Below are 19,892 nucleotides of genomic sequence, written 5' to 3' on the forward strand. Positions count from 1 at the left end.
GGGAGTCAAGCAGGCATAAGCCCAAATGACTAATGGCACCTTTAATGCTTGCAAGCTTTTGCTCAACATGTGTGAAGTTTTCATGTTTGAGTGTTGCTGAAAGATAAACGAGGAGCAAAGTGCACGTGCATTTTTGGCTTCCCTAAAGCTGTAGTGGAAACATCTAGTTGATGGTACCGGCTATCACAGGAAGACTGAGAGGAGTCAGGGAGGGGAAAGGGCAAAATTAAAAATCTATAGGAAGTTCCATTGTTTATAGGATTATTTTGGGGCATTGTGTGCTATTTGCATGAAAGTGCTGCTGTGAATGTATCCTGCCTTTTTCATAGGCTACATAGGTCTGTGGGGAAAAAAAAGGCCCTATCTAGTCATTTGCTTTATACTGCACATGAAATAAAGATGAGGTTGGTCTGACTAATGACTGGTAGTCCTGGAGTCAGAAGCAATATAATATTCTTATTTCTCTCTTAATCCTCTTCTTTCAGGTGTGTAGTTTGGTGCTTCCCCAATTAACTTTCTCCTTTCTTTCCATGCAATACCCCAGAGGCCACCATCCCTCTTGTCATATTTTCAGGTTATAAGAGGGCAGACGGAGCAGAAAGTAAGTATAAGATGGTTCTGAAGCTTTTATCTTCATTTCTATATCCTGTAATATCTTTAAAGTACACACTGTCTGTCTTGCCACCAGAAACAAGAACTTATTTAAATGTCAAACATGGTCTTAATGAATCCCACAAGATAATCACAGCTGCAGCTGTCTAAGTTAGTTTCTATAAATAATTCTATATGATCTTTAAGTTTTCAAGCACTAAATCCGGACTCTGCTCTTCATCTCACACATCTGTTTGAAAACAGGGATGTTAATTTAGTAGTTTAGGCCTTCTGAGTGCTTTACCATGGGGTTACATTTTGATACTGAACCCTGAGCTCCTCAAACATGCCAGATGAAACAAATCGGGTAATTTTGAGTGAGGCACTCCTGAAATCATGAAATTGTTGAAACCAATACTTAGAAATGTCTTGAAATAACGTTAATTATCATTCAGCAAAGGTTGGTGCCTATGGAATGGTGGTTACTGAATAATCTTATGCTTTTCTAACTTCATTCAACAAAGCGTGTCTCTTAAAAGTTAACTTCCTTTCTCTAAGGAAGCACTGAGTACGTTACTCTGAGGGTGATGACCACTGGAAGTGCCCAGAGAGGCTGTGGAGTCTCCTTCTATGGAGATACTCAAGACCCATCTGGATGCCTACTTGTGCGACCTGCTGTAGGGATCTGCTTTAACAGGGGGTTGGACTTGATGATCTCCACAGGTCCCTTCCAACCCCTGCAATTCTGTGATTCTGCAGTATAGTGTTTTCTCAGTGCTATACCCTTTAAAAGTCTCCCACACAAAGAAGAGCAAATGGCAGTAAATCCAAGCGTTGTTGCCTTGTCTTCTGACATCTGTGTTCTCTGTCTATCACTAGCAGATATTTATGCTTGTTTCTTTTTGGAAATAAAAGAAGTCTAAGGGTATTCTGAATGAATTTGAATCCCTTCTTACGTACACACATACCAGCCCCAAAATGAGGATGCGCAGCCGATGTGCAAGGCGGTTCCCTCATGTAGGAATCCTAGCCCACCATCTCTGTTTCCCAAGTGATAACTCTTATACCAAAATCAACTTAACAAGAGCTAGAGCAGACAGCCAATTTTCAGGCTGTTCACATTGCCTCCTCTCCTCAGTCTGCCAAGGCAGGAAGACCTTGCATAACCCGAAGATAGAGCAGCAGTACAACAGGTCTCTATAGGAGATGAAAACCTACTTGCGCTCTACAAGGGCAGCATTAGAAGATTTTGTAGTGATGCTACACTGTGATGCTTCCCAGAATGATTTGCCTGCTTCTGTTAACGGAAATGGTAACTGCAGAGCTTTAGAGCTTCACTTTTGACTAGCATTTCTGCACTTGAAATCTTATCTAAATTATTTGAGTCTGTAAAGCAAGGATAGGACTTAGCTTTCTCTTGGTATCTGTTTCCATTTATCTTTAAAAAGTTTTCGAGTTTTCAGTGTGCTTACTCTTACTAATAGACTTGTTCTCAATAACTTTAATTCCCAGCCCGATCAGTTCCACAAATGGGGGCTTTTTTTTTTGTTTCAGGAAATTCGTTTTTCTTCCATCAGTTATTATAGCTTCATGCTGGCATTCTGTAGGGCTTCCCCCAAGGGTATTGTGTTTCACGTGGTTTTCTCAGAAGAAGGAATATTTTTAGTACCTCAGAACTGTCTCTCCATAGTTCTGCTACACCTTTTCCCTTCAGTTGTTTCGGATTTGAAAGTCAGATGCCACTAGTAACACAGGAAGGCTGCAGTCAATGCCAGCCTGTTCTCAGTGCTGCCTACAGACTGATGCAAATTGGCATATTTAAAGCCTAGGCAGACAGCAGCTGTGTAATCCAGTGGCATTTCCTTCCAAAATGTTCTGCACAGAAGAGGAGCTTGAAAGGAACATGAAATGAAGTAACAGCTTAGAGATAAATCCAGTTCCAAAATAGGAGGCAACGCTAAGCTAAGCAGCAGATCTTTTTGCTTGTATCTGCAGAAAGAGTAAGACACTCCTGACATGCTAGCTCTTTTTCTGCCATCAGATAGGTGCCCACAGACCTGCTTCCCTTGTCACCTCTCTGACCACGCTGCAATGCCCTCCAGCCTATGCTCACAGTTTTCTTTCCCATGGAAACCAGGATGCTTTTGAAGAAAAAGAGTGGGAGGGACGGTGTGTACTTCATTTCAACCTACGTGGCTGTAGGAGACGAGCAGAAAACACCACCAGCGAGATGCAGCCCATTTTTTCACCCTGCTAGGTTTCAGTTAGCCAGACAGCACCTGCTTTGAAAAGCAAGCTGAAAAAATCTCAAAGCATCTGATTCAAGCAGAAAAGTTCCTACAAAACTGGAGGGAAATAGAGACTTAAAACTAGCAGGTGCAAAAGCACAGACAGTTACACAGCTTCGAGGTAGCAGTGCCTCCCGTCACAACCTGTCCCTCAGCTGTGGAGCAGGCAGAGTGAATCACACTCACTCAGAAACAGAACACTGCTGTCTGGTGTGTTTTCCTTCAGGACACTTTTCACAGTGTGCAGGAGCTCTCCATCCACACACGTGAGGAATTAAGCAGGCAAATTAAGCATCCAACCAGCAAAGCCGTGTTGGATGGGGCTTTGGGTAGCCTGATCTAGTGAGAGGTGTCCCTGCTCATGGCAGGGGACTGGAACTAGATGGTCTTTAAGGTCCTCGCTAATCCAAACCATTCTGCGGTGCCTGCACCCTAAAAGTAGGATGACTTCTGTGTGATTTCATTACTGAAATCCCAGCGGTTTGGGAACTTTTTCTTGGACTGCTTCCTTTTCAGTAACCTGTTTCTTAATTTTCCACTAAAATGATAATTTTTTTTTTATCAAAAATGCAGTTTCTGCCACACTAACATCTGTAACACAATCGCTCATTCATCAGAAGTCAGAAAGTTGCTGTCTCTGTGGGTTGCTGCAGCAGAAATGCTAAGTAACGGCCTGAAGCAGCGATTGAGCACCTGGTGGGAAGGCAGGGCCAACCCAGGGGAGCTCAGGTGTATGGAATGCATCTGAATGACGTGAAGGGCTGGAGCCAGGATCCGGCCCTTTCCAGACCTCATTTAAGGGTTGGCAGTGGAGGTGTGGCTATCTTGTTTGAGATCCCTGCATGCCAGACATCTTTTGAAGGTAAGCAGCTTTTTATTTTTATTTTTGTGCCCATGGCTGTTGCATTTGAGCAAACCCTTGCTTGCTGCAGCCTGGGACCTCGCTACTCCACTGTCACTACTGTGTTTTCCATTGCATTATAGTTGCCTAGCCTAAGTTGCCTGCTCTTCATTGCATTGAGCCAGCCATTGAGGCACGACTGCTTCCCTGTAAGGCCAGAGGGGAATTGTCCCCACCACTGCTCCCTCAGTAAAATGTCTTTCTGGCTGGGCTGAAGTGAGGAGCCTGCTGTGACTGACACCTGGTAGTGATATTTGTGGAGTCTCACCTAAGAGGCAAGACCACAGAGAAGATATAGAAATCTGAGCTGCAGCTCCCAAGGGACAAGGTTTCCCTGTGCAGCAAAATGTGATTTAACATGGAGCTGTCTCAAAATAAAAGGCTGGAGGAATTTTATTTCCCACCTCGGTTTTGTATCACGCTGATACTCTTCTCTTTACCGCTATCTTTGGGCTTTCGGTTCTTCTAACAAGGTACAGTCTGCTCTGCTTCTGGGAAAACTTGAGGAAAGGAGCTGCAAATGGAAAATGTGTCCCCTCATTTCTTTCTCTTCTTCCCCCACGCTCTTTCTTAAAAAGCAATGCTTCAACCATTTATCTCCTTTTGTTTAAACCCAGGTTGCTTTTCTTAATGCTTTCTTCAGTGATTTTTGGCTATGCTTCTTGTTCAAAAAGAAACAAACCGCTTCATATTTAAAAGCCACAAATTGCTGCTTCCATTTTGTCAGAAGGGCTGGTCTCTGTCCAGGTTGAGAAATAACATTCAAATCTGCCAAATTTTGTCAAACATTACCTTCCTTTAACAAGAAATATTGACAGTTTTGTATTAAGGAGAAAAAAAGCCATTTGAATGGCTTATATGAGAGGGAAGGCTCTGTGTCTTCTTGGGTGCAGACATAGAGGAGATAGAGCATGGAAAGACACAATAAAAAAGAGAACAGAGAAATACCCAAGTGAGGGCCAATTTTAGTCTATAACTGTTATTGGATTCTGCCAGTCTTAGCCGTGTGGTGCAATACCTATTGATTTCTGAAGGTTCCTCACCGAGTAAGCTAATGTTTAACTTAAGTATTACAGGGTCTTGTCTTTCAGAAATGAGAGCTAGAAAGATTTACCAATTCAACTGCCTTATTCCTGGCTGATCAGCTTGCTCGATTCAGGGTTACTTAACAGATTTTTTTTCGAGTGGAAGTGTTGTGGGAGACCATGATAATTGCACTTGTATTCATTCTAATACGATGTGTTCCAACTCCCCCTTCATCATGTCTTACAGAGAGTTATCTGGTAAGGGAATGACAAGCCTTTGTGAAAGGATTGCAAATTCTGCCAGATTTCAGTGCTCGCGTATACTCATATTTCAAGTTGCATAGCAGTGCAAGATCAGGCTGTGTGAAAGCAAAGAATGCATACGCTTTTAAATCAGGGCTATTTTTTAAGCTTATGTGATGCAAGACCCTGTCGTTACAGGGCAGCTAACTCGCTTTTGACCTCAACCTTTGCCTCCTAGTGCACCCCAATGTGCAGGAAAAAAAAACCCCGCTGATTTGAGTTGTGCTATGGTGCTATGCATCTCAATAAGACTCTGGAGTGATTGGCCCTGAGCCTGCACCCTAGGGATAGATCCAGCCTCTGCCAAGAGGCAGTGTTGGAGTGAGGGCTATGGCTGTGGTCTGAAGGGATCTGGACAGTCTATTGATGTTTTCTTGCTCTGTGCCTTGCAGTGCCTGAGGCTGCTAACTGTTCACATTTTCTTCTGTTCATTAACGTATCCTCTCCTTTAAAATTCTGCTCTTTAAAACAGAAATGTGTATGGTCTTTCCAAAACACGGATCACAAGGGGGTGCTTTGGGTGGGAGGGCTTTTCTGAAGAGGTTACACATGCCAGGTAGTCACTCTGAATGGTTACTTCCTGGCAGATCCTTTAAGGTTTTTGAGGTTACATGTAGTCTGATGTGCCAGTTGCACAGTCTACCTCTTCAACATTTAAACATTAACGTAAATGCATATTAAGGCACTGTGCATTAGCTCTTTAGCTGAAATAAGAGTGGGTGTTCTAGCAGAGGCAAGCAAATACTGTTGGTTTACATTGGCTTGAGGATTTGGCCTGTTATTTCTTCTCTATACGCTCGTTAGCAGAGCTACGTGCTACTTAGTTAAGGTTTTTCCTAGAAAATGAGCAAGTAATTGTATGTTTAGGCTGACTAGTGGTAATGCTGGGGAATCTTTTGCAGAAACTCACACAGAGCTCCTTATTTGACCCAGCCGTTTGTCCTGGGCCTACCTATCCGGTACATCTTCCTTCTCTCAGCAATCTCATCCAAACAGATATAGAAGAGCAGCTCAGGTGACCACAAGGTACCGCTGTGTCTGACTAGTGTGGCCTTGGAAGGAGGCCCTGGAGCAGCTGTCTGTGCTTCTGGGGCAGCGACCATGGGCAGCCACCCCCCTCTCACACCCAGTCTGCCTACAAAGGCAAAGTACAGAGAAGTAGGTCCAGTGCTTTCTGAAAAGCTCTGCTGTTATTGCTCGGATGCAAAGTAATAGCAGTGCATATGAAATAATGCCGATGCCGATTTAATGGTACAATTTAAGCACGGTTTTCTCAGGCGTTATTTCCTCTCTTCTAAGAATGCTGTGGGTACATCTGTGGGTATTCATATGTTGAGATAAAAATACTGGTGGTGCTCATCTCCCCCTTTTCTGCTGCTGCTGCTTGCAGTCAATGCTTGTGGCCAACATGCCTGCATACACGCAGATGTATGCACACTGTATCCGATCCTGCCTCTTAATTATTTTCAGCCCAATTCCTGCTCTTCTGCTTTGTGCTGATGAATGGGGAACCGTAGTAGCGTTGTGTCATTTCACTGGCTTCTCAAACGTAGGAATTATGGTAAAGTTGAGAACAAGTGAGATTGGATCCATAGTTCCACCTCCTTCTCTAATTAGCCAACCGCAGTATCTGCGGAGACAAAGAGGGAGTGAGATTTCACCACGGCAGGAGTGGGGGAGGTTCTTTTTTGTCTGTTCTTTCTTGTCCGTCTGTTCTCACTGAGACTGAACCCTTTCATGGTGTGTGCTTCATTTACAACTTCCCTGACTACGCTACGTCAAAGGTTTCCCTGACCTTGGCTTCGTGATTATGCAGCAGAGCATTATAAATTATCTTGTCACCAGAATCTCCATTTAGGCAAGTATAATCACTTTCTTGTAAGAACCCAGGCTGGGTATACAGAAACAAAAAGTCTACTGCATAATAATGAGAGCAATGTGCTACTTGGGAAGAAAAAAAACCCTCTGCCATATGGGAAACTACCACAAAGGGTACTTGGAACCTGAATGCCATTAATTTGTGCAAAGTGCTTAGTAATTCTTTGCAAAAGGTGGTAAAGTGTAAAATGTTATTTTAAGCTATACTGGGAAATGCAGCATAACCTGGCCTTTATTGAATAGAGCACTGAGCATCTGCGCCTTGCTGCAGTGACACTTGGCAGGGCTGCACTCACTGCTTGGCAGTGCTTCTGCAGGCTCCATATTGCAGGGAGCGTTCTTCACCCTACTGTCTCTCTGATCCATGTGACTCGCAGTCTACTTCTACAGCCATGGTAATAAAGCATTTAGTGCTAGTTCCTTGCGATGCATCAGGGGAGTGAGAAGGAGCAATTGTATTCTACTTGATGCTAGAAAATCACATTATGTAGATTAGGAGTCAAATGGCTGTGTGTCTGCAGGTGTGCGTGTGCACACAGATGCATACTGATTCCTTTGAGGATATATATCTTTCCTTGGTGCTGCGAACTGCGGGAGATGTGGAAGAGATTGGCTATGATAGTGATGATTGTGTCCAGTGAGCTAGAATCAATTTAAGAGGCAGCGTGTTTGCTAATGCCAAAGCTGCTTTCATGTTTGTTTCACTTCAGCTGAGAATTGTACTTTCCCTTTCTGTATCTCAGACTGATGGAAAATGTCCCTCCCATAAAATGACTCTTCAGTTTGTCTCCAGACCAGCTCATGAGCATTTTCCATTTCTCTCTCCACAATCTTGAATGTAAAATCTTGAGCTTATATTTATATATACTATATATATATAGCATACCAGGGAATCACAGTATCTGGTTCTTACTCCAAAGATTTCATAATTAGTCTTTAAGCACAGTACATTCTCCTCTCCCTCTCCATAGTAACAGAGGAACTGTTATTTTGGTTTATTTGTTAGGGATGTAGTTAGTATTCAGTGAATAAAATCAGAAAGCAGTATTTCACATAAAATAATTATGAATATGTATTTACTTGAATAAGCTGTTGATTTTGCATGAATTCTGCACACTGTTTCTTAGACAAATATGCTAATGATTGATGTGTGAAAATTTACTTTATTTTGGGCTTGTCAGACTAACTAACACAGTGATCCAAATCCAGAAAATTATTTCTTTGTGCCTGAAGAGCTGTAACAATTACAGGAATATTCCAGGGAAGCTTACTACTGACACATTAAACTCTTGTCGTATGCATTTGGTGACTTTGCACCAATGTTTTCAAGTGATTTTTATTTTGTAGTTGTCTTTTGGCATTGGTATTCAATCAAGTTCTCATAGCTATATTGTAGCTATGTCAGAATAGCAATTTATTTAGCATCCTTTCATGTGGTCTCTGTGACAAACACTGTGACCAACAATATGCACAGTGATGCCAGTGAGCAATGATGCTGGGCACTCGCTGATGATGTGGGCAGTTCCAGTGGATGGCAGTGGTCTCAGCAGGCAATGTGGAACAGTGGATGTCATTTATCTTTAATAAGGCTTTTGACACAATCTCCTGAAGTATCCTTGGAGCCGAGCTTGAAAGAGAAGGACTGAAGAGCAAGATAGGAAGGTTGATGGAAACTTGGCTGGACAACCAGGTACAAGGAATAGCATGCAGCAGGCCAAAGTTGAACTAGTGGCTAGTTACTAATGGTGTGCCTCAAGGGCTACCACTGGGTCTGATGCTATTTAATGTCTTCATTAAACCTGAGTAATGGAATGAGATGGACTTCCAGCATGTTCACTGATGACCCACAATAGAGTTAACTGTCAGTACACTGAAGGGCCATGCAATGAAGAGGAATCTCAACTGGCTGGAGAAGTTATTTGACTGAAATTTCATTAAGTTCAACAAAGGCAAATTCAAAGTCCTACTCCTACTAAGGAATAATGCAACAGCACAGGCTGGAGTCCATCTGGCTAGAAACGTGTGTGGACAACGTGCTGAACAAGAACCAGCAGTGAGCCCCCGTGGCCAAGGCCAGCAGCATACTCACTGTATTACCAGGGGTGTATCCAGAACCTCAGGGGAAGCAATTACTTCCATTGCTCTGTACTAAGACCATATCTGCAGGGCTATGTTCAGTCTGAGGCTCCACACTAGTGTAGGCATGGACAAACCAGAGCAAGGTCAGCAATGGATGCCAGGATGGTCAGGTTGTTGGGGCGTACAGTATATGAAGATGAATCAACAAACCTGGGTTATTCATCCTGGAGAGAAGGTAATTAAGGGAGGACCCCTCCATTCTCTGTAACTATGCATGTGGTCACAGAGAAGGTCCAGCCAGTCTTTTCTGGAAGTGAACAACAAAAGGGCCAGAGGTAGTGGACACTGGTTGCAATGAGATAAACTCTGTTAAGATACAAGAAGATCTTTACAGTGAAGGTAGTCAAGCACTAGAACAGGCTCTCAGAGAGGCTGTGGGCTCTCTGTGCTTGCATATATTCAATACTTACCTGCATAAGGCCCCAAATAGCCTCATCTTAGTTCCAAGTTGACCCTATTTTGAGCAAAGCTTTGTACCAGAGGCATAAGAGGTCCCTTCCAGCTTACTTTATGGTGAGTTTATGGCTAACAGTTGGAGGGGATTTTGCACTTGGGAAAGTACTCCTTTTATCTGTATTTTGGATATCTTTCGTGTAACAGTAGATTGCATCAGAAAAGCATCCAAAGAAGTAAGTGCTGAGGCTAGTTTGTATCATGACAGTCTTTTGTGAGTTCATAATCGTATCACTCTGAAACTGACTGCTTCCATAGCTGTAGACCTCTGTATCTGAGCACTTGTCACCTGAAATGAAAGCCTGATGCTTTAATCTACAAGCTGTGGCGGATGCAGCCTCTGCCCTTCACTGCACCAGATCAGCTGTGCAATCCAGCACAGGTGTGAATCATAGAACCATAAAATGGCTTGGGTTGGAGGGGACATCAAAGATCATTTAGTTCCGTTCCTTTCCACTGGTAGGGCTGCCAACCGCTAGAACAAGCACCAGCTCAGGCTGCCCAGTGCCCCATCTAGCCTCGCCTCGAATACCTCCAGGAATGGGGCACCCATAACCTCTCTGGGCAGTCTGTGCCAGCACCTCACTGCTCTCTCAGTGAAAGATTCCCTGGCATCTGAAAGTAAAGACAATGAAGACAATGAAGAGACGTGACTTTCCCCGGCACAGCTGTAAAAGAGCAAAATTTGCAACCTAAGTGTCTCCAACGTCGTTTCAGCATGGAGAAGCGTGTGAGAAATTCCAAGCTGATCTGAGTGAAGACCTCTCTGGATTTGAGTCAATGGGAATCATGCCACTCGTGTTAATGACAACAAGATTTCACAGTTCTCTTCATTTAGGTGTGTATGCACAATTAATGCAATAATAAGCCAGGTAAACAGATTGATGAGGAAACACTCGTTTTTCACCAGCTTTGTCTTTGTTTTTGAAAGGCTTCTTGCAAGCTGAATGTAACGGTATTTCTGATGGTGAACCAGGAATTAACACCTTGATGTGAATTTGTATCTGGAGAAGTATACTTGGCATTTCGATTGAGAACTGCAGTGGCAGGGAATCTATTTTTCTAATTGCCGGATGTGCCCAATGAAGTGTGCAGGACAGGCTTCCGATCTGTTCACTACACTTCCTTAAAACCTCCAAAGATGCTTTGACTGGAGTGTATGGAAAATAACTGGATAAGAAAAGCGAAGCGTAGATGATAGCTACGTGACACAAGATTTTTCAGCATTGCTCTGCTAATGTAACCGATGGAGTACAAGATGTGTTGCTTGCCATTTCCCGGAATAAAAAAATGAGCTGTTGAGTCTTAACGCTTTATTCCAATTATGGTTATAAAACACTGAATCAATTCGTTCTTTTTTTTTTTTTTTTTTTTAAAAAAAAAACAGCCCTTGCAATAGTGCTTGGAATTAAACAGTTCAACAGAATTAATAATGATTCCAGATGGGTTGCATTTGGCACTAAGAAGTGTGTGAAAGGAAACATTTTAGGGAACTCATTTTAAACCAGAAGTTTGAATGATTTATAAAAGTCCTTGAAGGATTTTTCACCAGTAAAAACACCCTTTCAACCTTTGCGCATTTGGAGCTAACAAAGGAAGTGACACTGAGTGAAAATCTTGGCGTTGGTGGAAAACGCACTAACAGAAATGGCTGAAATAGTAAAATTAAAAGCCCTTGCAAAGTCAGATTCTCAGAGCACTCTGTGTGCCTTATTTCCCTACTAGTTAAACAGGAAAAATGTCAGTTCCTTGCCTTTAAAGAGTACTGGAAGTGGGAAATGTTTTGTGATTGTGAGGTAGATAGATGGTACTAGATACAGGTACTAATACCTGTAGCAATATATGGGGAACAAGAGCGCCTTCTATCTGTAATTTAAACTTTTCCTTAGGTCTGTGAGAGACAAGACACTGGGCCAAGAACAGTGAGGCCTATGTCTGATGATAATTAGTTTAGTATCTAACATTAGGCCAACTTGGGAATACTGGAAAAGGATGAAGGCACACTTATAAACTCTTATCCACAAGTAAATGTTATCTTACTCCACTGACTAATTGTATCCCTTTCCAGCAGCATGCTTGTTATAACCACAAAGTATTTAGTAGACATTTAGCTCTCTTAAATGCAAGTCAGCAACTACAGTTAGGAAAAGAGTTGGCATCATGTGGTCAATCAGCTTCTTTACTGGTTACCAATGATTCATAGGTTATATTTACAGAGGAACAAGGAAACAGATTACACACACTTCATGTGTTAAATTAAATCAATTATTAATAGGCAGATGGACATCTTACTAACTTGTACTCTGTAATGAATTTGTGTGGATGGTAAGCAGCAAAGCAGAAGCTAATAGACCGCCCCAAACCACTTTTTTTTGTTTGTTTAATCAATTATGGTTTTAGTCTAGTGTCAGTTAATGGAAATTACTGAATTTCTGCATCCTGCCTCCTCTTCTGTGATGTACAGCACAGTCCTTGATCAAGACTTAACGGAGGATGTCTTTTGCAGGGGAAGTAGAAAGTGATGATGCGTGGCTTCTGTCCTGTATTACACCCATTTGTAACCCGCAGATTCACTGGCACAGTTAATTCCCAAATGACCCCGAACATTCTCCTTGCAGAATTCCATCCTTTTATTCCCAAAGTCTCTTCTCTTTATCCTACCACCTTACATACTTCTGCCTGCCCGTGTCACAGCCTGTCTTTGCACACTCAAGGCTGCCCGCTTGTTCATTATTTCTGGGCCCAAGCTGAGCACATCTGTTTGTAGAAGATAGTTGGACTGCACACCCAACTTCCTTCCCAGTGGTCCAGGCTCCTGGAAGCTCATCTGTTTCAATGATTAAGTGGTATTCTTCTTTATCTACTTTAAAATGTTAACAAATGGTTCCACAGGCAAATTATTGGATGCCAATGCTTCTTAGAGCTGTCATGTGTTGATAGTAGCATGGCTTTGTTGTGTGTCATTATTCTTGTTACAATTTAAAAGCAGATGCAGCATGATTAGGGATTTTGTTTATTAATTCTAATTATTGAAAATAACCAAGATTTAGCCTTTAGTGTTTCAAGACTTATAAAGAGCAGCTGAGGGAATCAGGGTTGTTTAATCTGGAGAAGATGAGATGAGGGGAGACCTCACTGCTCCTGATGACTATCTGAAAGGAGGTTTCAAAGAGGGGGGTGTTGGTCTCTTTTCTCAGGTGACAAGTGATCAAACACAAGGAAATTCTTTAGTTTGGTCATTAGGGAGAATTTCTTTACAATTAAGAAGTGGTCAAGCATTGGAATGGGCTGCCCAGAGAAGCGGTGCAGTTCCTATGCCTGGAGGTATTTAAGAGATGTGTGCAAGTGGCACTGGGGGACGTGATTTAGTGATGAACTCAGTGGGAGAGGTCAATGGTTGGACTTGATGATCTTGAAGGTCTTTTCCAACCCAAATGATTCAGCGGTTCTGTGATTTTTTTTTTAATTCTATCTTAGCATAGAGTATATCACACCCTCTACCTTCTGTTAATTACAAATTTGAGAAATAATACCACTGCTTCCTTTCATTTTCTGAATTTTCCAGGCCTTCACTTCTTTCCCTACACCACTGCATGAACTTGAAAGAAAAGGTTGCATCCTACATATTGGGTCTGTGATGGTTTACTTTTAGTCTGCCTATACTGAGCCAGGTTCTGAGGCTCCGCACAACCAACAGAGCTGCACTTTTCAGGCTGTGCTTTCTCTTCTCATCTGCCTTGGGAGTTCTGGCCACAAACACCACTTTCCTTCCATCCTCTTTGAAAGGGTTTACAGGCTTAAGCTGTTGTTTCTTCTTGTCCTTTCCTGGGGTTTTGATATTTTGCAAGAAGGATTAGTAGCAAGTCTGACCACACACCTTTCCTACTCCCTACCTTCTTCAGTAGTTGCAGGAATGGTATCATGTTGTCCATGTTTGGAATTTCTCCATTCATTTGATATGTACGGATGAATCTGACTTCACAGTGTTTGAACCAAAACTCAATGAAGTGAATGGAAAAATTCCTAATTCCCTCAGTTACGGGGCCTCATCCTCTTGGCTTTGGTTACTCTGAAGCTCTGTGCCTTTTCTGTAGTTACTTGGGAGTTTACAAAGCTGGGGGAAAGCTTTTATAAGTATGGCAACAATGGAACATCACGGTTTCACAGCCCCACAGCATAGCTGTGTATGAATTAGAAAAGTCAGAAAATCTGCTCTTCTCAGTAAAATAATACTAACAATTTGGAATTCACGTTGGGCTCAGACAGGCAGACCAAAGCACCAGCAACTCTGCCTAGGAAATGCAGGGAGGAAATCCAAACCTCATCAACATTTCTTTTCAAGCAAAATAGGTTTTGAAACAGTGTAAATAAAGACACTACCAAAAGGGGAGGAGGGAGGGATAAAATTGTTGTTTTCTGGAAGGACCATGTAGGCTGAAGGGGTTTTTTTTTCCATCTAGGAAATGAAGAGGTCTGTGGAAAAAAAAAAAAATTAAAATCTATCAGAAGCAAAGCAGTCTGGATGAGAAGAGAAACAACTACATGAAAATTAACCTGTTCTTTTTTTAGAGCTGTAGCTGTCTGTAAATTATTTGGCATTTTAAAGGTCTGATCTTTAACCCATGTATTTGTACATCCTTGTGCAATGTAGCAGATACTAACACTAACATTTCTCATATTTGCAGGAATAACTCTGGATTTAACTGAAGCCCCTGGAGAAGTATGACCTTGCTGTTCTCCCTTGCTAAGAGATACAGCCTTCCTGTTTCCTTGGCCAAGCCAAGATACCAGCAAAGGCTTGAATCCTGCAAGATCCTACAGCAGGCTGGATTGCTTTTAGCTCACTAAAACCTGTGTTATACAGTTATAACACAAGCTTCAGGTCTGTGCATAGTGTTATTTCATTTTTGGAATATATCCTTTGTAACACCTTTCAGGCTCGAGGAAGAGACTTTTAACTGTTTCCTGCTGTCTGGGGAAGGAAAGGACAATTCCCAGCCCATTCCTTGGCTGTGGTCTTGATCAAATCCTGGCTGTTGCAACCAGGGCTCTGCAGATGTGGAAACCCCTAAAGGAGAAATTAAAATGTGGCTCTACTTCTAATGCAGGCTGTAGGACATCAGATAACTGTCTGGGCATGCAGGCACACAATGTCTGGGTCAAAGGAAAAGCTACAAACCAAATCTGATTGCTTTATTGATACCTTGTTTTTTTTTGTTCTTAAAAATGCAAATTTTTAGTAGAACCAGAAGTATTTCTGGTATGTCACAACAGGCATCTGAATAAACTTGCAGGTTATACAACACAGTAGAAAGTGAAGCTCATTTCTGCTTTCCCAGTTGCCTAGGTGATTAACGTGAGATAAATACAGTTCTTCCTATGTCTGTTCTTAAATCCTGAAGACAAAGAGTTTTTGACTTGGTGTTGCAAGATGTGAAATCTAGCTGCTGAAACACCTTCACAAGAGTTGCACTCTCCTCCCTTCCCATCCCTTGTGTTGTGTTTCTGCTCTGGAGCTCACCTTATAGGTGCTATTTAATGCCCTCCAAACCCCTCATAGGCTGGGAGCTGGGGTGGCTGAGTTCAGTGGTGTGTGAGCTTTACACATAAGCACACACTAGTTAAAAATACCAAGTAATATATAATTATCTGTAATACCATTAACACCCTGCAAGCATTAGAGCAGCAAAAGGTGGTTGGCCATGAGGAAAAAACAGATTGCTGGGCTAGAAATCAGGATACCAACTGCTGCCTCTGGCTTTGGCACCGAATGGTGTAACCCTGAGCTCGTCAACTCATTTCTCATTCCTCCCTTAGTTTTTCCTCTGTCACGTCTATTTAGATAGGATGTCCTTTGCGGCACGGATTGTCCCTCCCTGCGTGTTTGTGCAGTGTGTGACACAGCAGGCCCCAAGCTCCACTGATGGCTCCAAAACACAGAGCCTTCATGAGAAGAGACTTCTGCTGCGGACATCTCCACACACGATGGCTTCAGGAAACCTCAGTTCTGCTGCCTGTTTTCCCTTCTCCTTCCTGAAGATCTCAGGCTGTTTGTAAGAGAGCCTCAGCTAGAGGCTGCTGAGTGCTGGTGCCCTTATTTGACAGATCAGGAAGGAGAAATACAGAAACGTGGAGTGGATTTCTCCAGCTCACACAGGAAACAGGCTTTTTTTTTTTTCTTCCCTCCCTCCCCAGATTCAGTGCTACAAAAAGGCATTAAATAATAAATACATACATAATCCAAGCACAGCTTCCAGCTTTTACCTCCTGCTTCCTCTCCTTCACCAACCCACAGAAACCACATCTGCATGTGCTTGCTTTAGTGTCTCCTCTTTCCTCCTCTCCTCTGCTGACCTCCTGAAGCACTTCAGGGATTACCTGAGCAGCTCAGAGTCATGCAGCGAGATCTCTGCTTGCCAGAGGCGGCCATTGAACACGCCCATGATGCCTAATCCAGCCTGAGGCTGTGGATGCCTGCCTCCACCTACCCCCGTTTACCGTCAAAATGAGGCATTTGCTGTGAGACTCTGAACATCCACGCACTGACAGTAATCGAATTTCATTCCTGTTTTAAAAGAGGTTGTTCCCGACGTGTTTGCTGGGCTGCTGTCGGTGCCTGCGCTGCGCAGGGCGGGCAGCCCCGGCTGTTGGCCGGGCTCGCAGGGCCACCTAGCGGGGTGGGCAGGAGGAGACGGGTCATTGCTGCACCTCCCGAGCCGTGCTGGGCCTCGTTGGGGCTGCTGGTGGCCTCAGGGACTGGCAGGAGGCTGGGGGGATTGTGCAGCTAAACCTCCGTCCGAGAGGAACGAAGATGGTGACTTGAGAACGGCATCGGAACGGCACTGTCCTAATTGCTGTTAGCTGGAAAGCCTCCCAGCCTGGCTTCTGTGTGATTTGCTCTCTGAGGCCCGGTACAGACACAATAAACACTTACAGTGGATCTATGTGGGAGCTGAATCAGTGGTGGTGTGATTCATCCTTCATTTCCATCGTGGATTTCATGGGACGCGATGTTGGGTCATCGCGTTGTGATGCAGCCACCTACAAAATGCCATTTACCTCTGTATTGCTTAGGCACAAAAAGCAGTAGGAACTCAAGAAGACAGGAGAACCCCCGCCCCCAAAGCAGGGGGGCTGGGCCTAGAGGTCCCTGCTGCCTCCTCACCCCATGTGCCTTTGCTGGCCTGTCTCTCAACGTCGCCTCCTTGATTGCAATCCCTGGCGGAGGCTCTCATGGGGGAAGGTTGTTACCTGATTCCTTTGTTTCCATCACAAGTCTGACACTTTCCTGGCCTCTTCCCAAGCACCTACGTGGGAGGGCCCGTATGTGGATGCTACATTTCGGATAGATGGCATCCTGAAACCCTCCAGCCCATGCCTGAAACAGAGGCAGAGCAGACCCATGCAGTGAAAAGCCAAGCCCTTTCATAAGCATATGCATTTATCTTATTATTATTATTATTATTATTCTCTTAAGTTGAATCCTTTTCCTTTGCAAACTACAAAATCCAGATCTGGGAAGGAACGCCCTCCTGCCCCCACTCTGGGGGTACAGACCCTGAAGACATTCTGACACACAAAAAATTAACATGAACTGAAGCTTCTGAATCAGAAGCAGATTACCTAAACAGAGAGAAGAAGTTATGCTGTGAACGTTCTGACATCCTCTTCTTCTGAACTAATAATGTGCTAGCAGTAAAACCGACGCAGTTATGGTTATTAAGTCCTTTTCTTATTTTTATTTTTTATTTTTTTACTTTTTACCAGAAGGGTAGGAATTCTCTCTTAGGCCTAATAGGCTCTTGCATCGTTTCTGTCCTGTGTGCTATATTAAGGGGCATCTACCTCATCAGCAAATATTTCTGCTGCGCTGAAACTGCACACTAAGTCAAACTCAAAAGTGCAGGGCATTTATCCCCTCTGGGTTTTCAACATAAATTTAGTGGCTTATTCTTCATCAGTTCTGTATTCTAAATACTGTTGACTAGAAGAAACACCAGGCAATATGTTTAGCATAATTTTTGGTGCCAGGAACCTGTATTCATACATACCAGCCAGCAAAATACAGTTTACACAAAATTATGAGTGTATATACAAATAGATGAAAAAACTCTCGAGGAGTTTCTGCAAATGACTTAATGTCAAGCTGGAAGTAAATGTCAAGAGAGCATCCCGAGCAGATGTGTGGAGATCTTCAGCTCTGATGTTCGTCAATATTGTTATTAGTGATTTGGAGGATAAATACAGAGCACACTTGTGAAATCTTCTCGCTCTGGCAGGTGGGATCAGAAAGCAAAATTGAAGAGATGGCCTCAGATCAACGAGGTGAAGTTCACTAATGATGAGTGTGAAGCACCGTACTGCAGAGGGAGGTATCAAATGCGTAAATACAAAATGGGAAATAATCAGCTCAGCATCAACAAGGGGAAATTTTCTTGTGTGTGTAGCAGTTCATAAATTAAGTATGGCTCAACAATGTGATTATGCTGCAAAAATTGCTAATTCCAACTGGAGTTCTGCTAACAGAAATGTTGTGTGTGGAACACAAGGGATTGTGTAGGCATCAGGCTGGATGCCCACAGTTCTTTAATTGCAGTCTGGGCACCAAAGTAGATTATACACCCCATTACCTTCCAGACCTTTCCTTTTTGCCTTCTCCAGGCTGTTTCCTGAGACACAGACATCTTTGCTAGCTTTCTCCAGGAAGGATCCTCAGCCTTTTCTTCCCTTCAGAAACCAGTGCCCCTGTTCCTGCTGCCTCACGTGGTTCTTTCTCACAGAAACAAACGAGCAGTGATGCCAGCAGAGGAGGCCTCCATAGGGATCCCATAGACACGTACGATCCCATTCAGGGGGCCTGCACTGCTCAGACAAAGCTGCAAGGGATTCTTGCAATAGGATGTGTTCCTGCAGAGTGTCATGCAAACTTGGCAGGGATGTGTCACGTGCAGGCACAGCTAAGCTCAAAGGGGAAGTAAAAACTTCAGAGAAAAGGCAGAGGTAATCCCCTGGGAGCCACCACTGTCCCACACAAAAGAGGAAACTGGTGGGAAATGGTTGCATTTTATCGTCTCATTTTTATGCTGTAGTGAATGCTTTGATGTTTTTTTGCTTGTATCACTCAGGATTTCATACACAGAACCATGTCCTGAGGATGTCGGTCAGGCCTGTCTGGTCCAGGTGTAACACCGTGTATGAGCAAGCAATTTGCCAAGATTAAAACTCCCTTCTTCATGATTTCTATGGGTCATCCAGCGTTAACAGAAATAGACGCATCGTATTTTTCAGAAATCACAAACCCGTCGCCTATAAATTTGGGGTCTGGGACGGCTGTGTCCCAAAGCACCTCCCGAGGCCTACCACTAGATGGCAAACTTTAATTTTTAATTCCCGAATTTCCTTGCCCAGAGCTGTGCTGAGGCCTGGGCTGGTGGCTCTGGGGCTGTAGGCCCCTACACAGCCTCTCCTTCCCACCACACGCCCTGTGGTGTCCCCACCACCTTTTCAGCCTGGCAAACTCTTCTGCAACCGACATTTCCCTGGAGGCTGTCCCTCTAGCACACACAGCATGGCCCCAAGTTGGTTTCCCAGATCCATTATGGCTGCAAGCCCAGCAGAAACAGCAGTTCTGCAACTTTTCTCTGTCTGGGGGTTGCTGGTGGTTGCACGGAGCAAGGATGTGGGTGAGGAAGGCCCAGGGGAGGAAGGCTCTCTGCACTGGGGCCTGCAGGCTGCAGGATGACCCTGCTGCCCTCCTTCCTTCAGCCCTTTCCTCCCCTCCGGGTGCAGCAAGGAGAAGTGTATGCAAGGCTCAGAGCATTTGCTAGGGTGGGAAGAAGGCTTTCTCCCTTTCAATCCCTGATGGTAATCTTGGAAAGCATTGAGGTAAGTTAAGAAAGCGATTCTAATGAATGTGATATTCTCCAAGGAAATAGGCACAAACTGCAACCTAGAGTGGTGCCAGCAAAGCCAGTCACCTCAGCTCTCACTGCTGCCTGCTGGGTTGAGAGAAGTGCTGTTAACATGTGAAGTTTTAAGCATATTTTGGGAAACTCTAGTAATACTGCCTAAATCAATCCTCGTTTTCCTATGGATTTATGAAATGGTTCATCTTCCCCGTCAGCCATGTGTGTTGCGGTAAATTTATTTCCCCATGAGCAGAAGCAGGAAACTTGGCCCCAAGTCTGAGGTATATGCTCCCCTGTACAGAAACAGAACGGTAGGTCGTGTTTCCCTTGTTATTGACCAAGGGCAGTCTTAGGTGGGATTGTGAGATGCTTCAGTGAGATAAATCACCTTTTCTCCAAAAATATA

General features: G+C 43.6%; 1 long non-coding RNA gene across 1 annotated transcript; it reads left to right on the forward strand.

Annotated features, from left to right (window-relative positions):
• Positions 1–1,193: 1,193 nt before the first annotated feature.
• On the forward strand, positions 1,194–14,885 carry LOC124417809. The gene is made up of 2 exons (XR_006938688.1): positions 1,194–3,741; positions 8,575–14,885. It is a non-coding gene; the product is annotated as an uncharacterized LOC124417809 (long non-coding RNA).
• Positions 14,886–19,892: the final 5,007 nt, after the last annotated feature.

This window comes from Gallus gallus, chromosome 3 (assembly GCF_016699485.2).
Source record: "Gallus gallus isolate bGalGal1 chromosome 3, bGalGal1.mat.broiler.GRCg7b, whole genome shotgun sequence".
In the NCBI taxonomy this organism is placed as follows: domain Eukaryota; kingdom Metazoa; phylum Chordata; class Aves; order Galliformes; family Phasianidae; genus Gallus; species Gallus gallus.